The 5,506-nt window shown below is 47.4% G+C and overlaps 1 protein-coding gene across 2 annotated transcripts in view; it reads right to left on the bottom strand.

Moving 5' to 3' along the window:
• MAPKAPK5 (mitogen-activated protein kinase-activated protein kinase 5) overlaps nucleotides 1–1,187 on the bottom strand; it is a 13,973-nt gene extending 12,786 nt beyond the window's left edge. Inside the window, exon 1 of one of the 2 annotated variants that reach the window (XM_009998430.1) lies at nucleotides 1,118–1,187. The gene's annotated coding sequence lies outside the window, so the exon portion shown is untranslated. The remainder of the gene's footprint in view (nucleotides 1–1,117) is intronic. The other variant, XM_009998432.1, reaches the window with a different exon arrangement.
• Nucleotides 1,188–5,506: the final 4,319 nt, after the last annotated feature.

Raw genomic sequence — 5,506 nt, 5'->3', positions numbered from 1 at the left:
GGCACCTGTCACCACATCCCAGCTTGAAAGCCTCAGCTTTCAGCCTTCCACAACAATCCAGCTCATTATGCAGGAACATCTAACCCCAAACTGTACTTCCAGCACTGCAGAAGTACTTGAGGGCAATGGGGCACTGCAGACAAGCAGAAGGCACTCCAGACATTCAGCCTGAAGAGATGCTTCTGATGAAAAAACCTGCACCACACAGAGGCAGCCTGAATATCACCAAGGGAGGGTGTAGTCTGCAATAAAGGAAGGGTTTCTGATGGGAACCCTTGTTTCAGCAAGGCCACCAACTGTGCTGCACACGTTTTTTCTCTCTTTCCCCCATTGAACGTTAACAATTGCGCTGCATCAGAGGGCAGGGCCCATGGACTGATGGGTGGCTGAAAGGACAGAAAACAAAGGGGTATTTTAAAAAAGATCACAGGCAACACAGCCACAGAAAATGAATGAGGAGAAACCAATTGCCTGGGCAGGAAGATAAATGGTGGCAGAAGACAATTGCCTTGTCAGGCTCCCAGAAGAGAGAGGCACAGACATTTGTTTTCCAGCGTTTGTGCAAATTTCTCAACCGAGAGAGTTCTTGTTGGAACGGGAACAGATGTTTGGCTTTACAGAAAACTCCCAGTTCCTGCAGGGGCTGGACGTTCCCAATGGACGAGTCTGGTACAAGAGGGAGAGCTCGTGGCACTGTCTGCTTTGGCCTCACGTGATGATGGGAAAAAATAGCTGGTAAAAATAGCTGAGGGGCACAGGGTGCTGATGGCTCCAGCCATGATCCTGCAGGCAGAAGCAGCGACCTTTGCACCAAACAGACACTGGTATCCCAGGGACAAAGGTGGTGGAGTAGAATTCACAGCCCACTCCTGCTTTGCTTGGGGGATACAGCAGTGAGAAGGGACAAAGCAGAGAGTGGGGGAGAGTTTTTACTTCAAACATTTCCCACAAAAGACAATACCTCGTTTGTGCATCAGCCACGACCCGCAGGGAGCGCAGAGACATTTGTTTGCTTATAAAGAGCCTTCCACACATCACATCTCAATTAAAATCCATACTCACATCTCCACAGCTAATGAAACAGGCTGAGCTTGCACACAGTTACACACTGTCTTACCTAACAGGACCACTGATCCCAGCTCCCAGCTTCTGAGTCCAGTTTATGTTGTACTCCTCTAAAATGGAGGTTTCCTATTCCAGAAAGAGCAGGAGGAGAATAAAAATAAATTACTACACCCCTTCCAAAAAAAAACCAAAACCACCCCAAAAAACCACAACAGCTTAGCAGACCTGATTTGCAAGATACTCAAGCAGAGAAAGAGCCTGCTTTGGAGTTTTGCTTCCCCTAGGAAAATTAAACATAAATACAAATGCTCACCTAACAATACATCTCAGTTTAAATTTAGTTCTGTGCAGCTGAGACTGTTCACCCTGGCACTCTGAAACAGGATTATTGAGAACAGCAAATGGGATCTTGTGCCTTTAATACAGAAAGCACATCAAGGGCACTTTTCCTCCCCTGACTCTTCAGTCCATCCTCCTGACTATAAATGATCAAACACAATTAAACACAACACACACAATTTCAACATTACTGTGTATTTTTAGGTCATATGATGCAATAGAAAATAATTCTGCTGCCTTCTTAGGGTTTTCAAACCTCTGGAATCATTATACTGTAAATTAAACCCTGCGTGACTAGTTTTAGCTTGTCTAATAATGAACCAGGCTCATGTTTATAATCCTTTTGTCCAAATCCATACAAACAGGGCTTGGTTTTGTTATGACACAGCTGAGGTGCTCTCATGCTCAAACATGTCCCAGGGTTTGGTGGCTGCTTCTGCCATGTGCTGTCACACCTAACAGCACAGCAGGGCTTGGTGGTGGCCATGCTGTGTGCCAACTCCAGTCAGCAGGCCATGCACACCACCACAATTCCACCTTTCACATTTTTGAAAGGGAAAGAAAAGAAGCTGGTAACAAAAGCTGTAACTGGAGGGGCTGAAACAAGTGGGTAAAATACTTCCCAAAACCACTGGAAACAAACAGAAGAGTCTGCTGCTGCCTGCAGAGCAGCTTCATTCTGGTCAGATTTGCCCCTTCACCTCAAAAAAAGGGAGAGCATGCCTGCTTTCCCTGAGGCACTGGCCATGCAGGGCCCACCCCAGAATCGCTGGCCTCCAAACACCACTGCCAGGCTGGGGCCAGAGCTCAAGCCACAGGGACTGAGAACAAAGCAAGAGAGGAAAGCTGACATTTAAGGTAAGATTTGAAAGGATTAGAGTGCAAAAGGCAGATGTGAAAGGGAAAAGTGCCTTTTAACACACTCTGGAGTCGGTATTACATGAATCATAAACCAGTCAAATGAAAGGTGGAGAGAAAAAAGTTAACTTTAACTTTTAACCAGAGCTTTTATGCAGGGTTTTCAAAGGGGAGAGCAGAGTGGCTCCCACAGGAGTTGTTGTTTTCAAGGAGAAGCAAAAAGAAACTTTCACAGAAACTTAACTAACATAAATTTCACTGGTGAGAAGTGTATTGTGGAAAAGCTAATTGAATGTTCTGCTATTCAGATACAGGGAATCAAAGGTATCCCAGGTGGAATGAAAACACCACTTTACAGCATGAATGAGCAGATAAAGGGTTCCTCTGACCTGGGGGGCACCTCCTCAGCACGTGCTTTCAGGATCCTGCTCAGTGTTTACACTGAGAAGTCAAAGCACTGAAATGAAGCAGCAAATCCCAAACTCTGGAGCAGCAGCCTGACTAAGTGAGAACCATTCTGCAGTATCTTGTATTGAAATCTGGTGCCCCAAAACCTGCCTACCCCTTGCAGCTGCACAGGCTGGGCTAAAAAGAGATACTCTCTGCACACACCAGCCCAGTCCTGACTAAACAGCTTCTGCTGCCATTTCTGCCATGTCACAGAGACCATTTGCTTTGTTTCAGCTGAGCAAGTTGAACAGAGGAGCTGATTAGGAATTGGGAGTCAAACGAAGAGAGAATCAGACCTCATCATTCTCAACTCCTGAAGGGTAAGTTCAACAACTACAAGGAAGCCCATTTTAAATAAAAATTTATTTCCTCTTTCACATTCTGCATCTTTCCAATGGCTTTAACTAAAAAAGTCAACAATATTGTTGTCTGCATTTTAATTTGGATTCAAAGCTTCCTTCAAAAGTTGCTTTACTAGCTTTAGAAGTAAAAATGAATAATCTAGTGATTAAGAAAGACTATTCCCCATTTCCCAGTGATATGAAACACATTATTTGAGAACTGGGATGTCCATCAATCTACAAATTGCTTATATAGAGTCACAGGGTGGTCAGGGTTGAAAGGGACCTCTGGAGATCATCTTGTCCAACCCCCCTGCTAGAGCAGAATCCCCTAGAGCAGATCCCACAGGAACACATCCAGATGAGTTTGGAATGCCTCCAGGGATGGAGACTCCACAGCCTCCCTGGGCAGCCTGTCTCAGGGCTCTGTTAGTCTCACAGTAAGTAAGTTCTTCCTTTTGTTTAACTTGAACCTCCAGCTTGTGCCATATCCCCTTGTAGCTGTGGAACAGGAGCTCCACATCTACCTTCAAGACTATGCAGCTGCAAACCAACACAGCTTCATAACATTCAAATAGTGTGAAGCACCCAAAATGCACAGATCCAAAACTGCCCTCTGAAAACATCCAGGTTATTTCCTCTGGGAAGTGGGAACACCTTGCTTCTCCCTTTATATCTCTGCACTGTGGACATGGGCAGCAGAGGGAAGGGATCCTGCACTGAGCTCCACATCAGGAGAACAAATCCCTCAGAGCAGCAGTACTGCACAGCTCTGGAGTTGCAGCCTGGCTGACAGGTCAGCTGGAACTGATCTGCTGTGGCCGGGAACAGAGGAGGCAGGAGAGCACGTCAAACCAAACCTGCTGCTGTGCTGTGTCCTCCTGCTGTGAAAGGAGCTTTACATTTCCAATCACTCCTTAATTTCCAGGGGGCAAAGGGAATACAGTAGGTGAAAATGTATTCCATCACCAAAAAAAGAAATTCACCCAAACTGGAAGTGTTCCCTCCCACAGCACAACTGCCTTCCAGCCAGCTCGGGGGACCTAAAACAACGGCTGGAGCATCGTCTCACGCCGAGTCAGCAGTCTGGGATGCTGGCTGCCTGGAGAGTCAGGACTGGGAGGTCTCTCCCAGCTTGATCTCTGAGCTGCTGTCAGGGCTGGGCATGCAGTGGGGCTGCTGGGGGAAGCTCAGGAGCTTCTCTGAGCACCCACGGGAAAGGTTTGGAACGAGGTGTTGGAAGGGTAATGCACCAGGCACAGCACCCGGGCACTTTGGGGACAGACTCACCCCTGCAACAGGTGAGAACCCAACGGGCAGTGTGACCCCTCCTCTGCTGCTCCAGCTCACTGCCTCTCTGTCCAAATAGCTCCACAGGGACACAGGATCCCAGACTGGTATGGGTTGAAAGGGACCTTAAAGATCATCCAGATCGACCCCCCCTGCATGGGCAGGGACACCTCCCACCAGCCCAGGCTGCTCCAAGCCCCATCCAACCTGCCCTTCAACACTGCCAGGGATGGGGCAGCCAAAACCTCCCTGTGCAACCTGTTCTTGTATCTCATCACTACCTTGACTCTTTACACCCACAGACACAGGTGAAAACAAATCAAACCTGAACAAAAACCAACTCTTTGGGAAGCTGAGAAATCTGAATCTTATATAAAAGTCCTAAAGGATTTGCCAGAATATGTTATTGGTCAGAATCCTCTGGGCTGAGGGGGGCAGGAGGCAGATCCAGGACTGTCCCAACAGCAACAGAACTACTTCAGCTTTTCTGTTTTGCTTTTAACCCCACATGGTCTGATGCAGATCTTCACCATCATGTGAAATACCATAGAAATATGTGGAAAGAGTTTTGTTTTTTTTTTTAAAGCCTCCAGGACAGCTGCTCCACCTGCACTGTACCATGAGTGAGAAGGAAGCAGGACAGTGCACAATTCCAGTCCTTGATCCCATGGTTTAATGACAACCCAGGCTGCGTGAACATGGTGCTTTGACTCCCCTCTACTTTGGGCTTTCTCAGATCAAAATGCAAGACTTGCATATTTGAAATCAATCGAGATTTCAACACCACCAGACTCTACTGCTATTAAAACTCTTGTTTTAATAAGCATTCACGAAAGCAACCAGAACCTGTGAGCGCAAATGCACAAGGTGAAGATCCTGCAGAGCCTTTAAAACATTGGTTTATTGTCACTTTTTCTCAAAAGGGTTTCCCTGCTTCTCCGGGAAATCCCCTCGGCCAGGTCACTGAAGGATTCACCAGGAAGTGCTGAAAAAAGCAACCTTGGGTCTGGTTCAGCTCCTCTATCACCACTGGAAACACAAACATCCCACACACCAGATTTGTTTGCATCGCAACGTCGGAACAGGGGGGTGAGGCGGCAGCGGGGGCCGCTGGGAGGGGAGACCCCGACCCCGGGCACCCGCTTCTGCTCCCCGCGGCCTCA

This window comes from Chaetura pelagica, unplaced genomic scaffold, assembly GCF_000747805.2.
Source record: "Chaetura pelagica isolate M959 unplaced genomic scaffold, ChaPel_1.0 scaffold585, whole genome shotgun sequence".
NCBI lineage: Eukaryota > Metazoa > Chordata > Aves > Apodiformes > Apodidae > Chaetura > Chaetura pelagica.
This window is presented reverse-complemented; position numbering and strand designations above follow the sequence as displayed.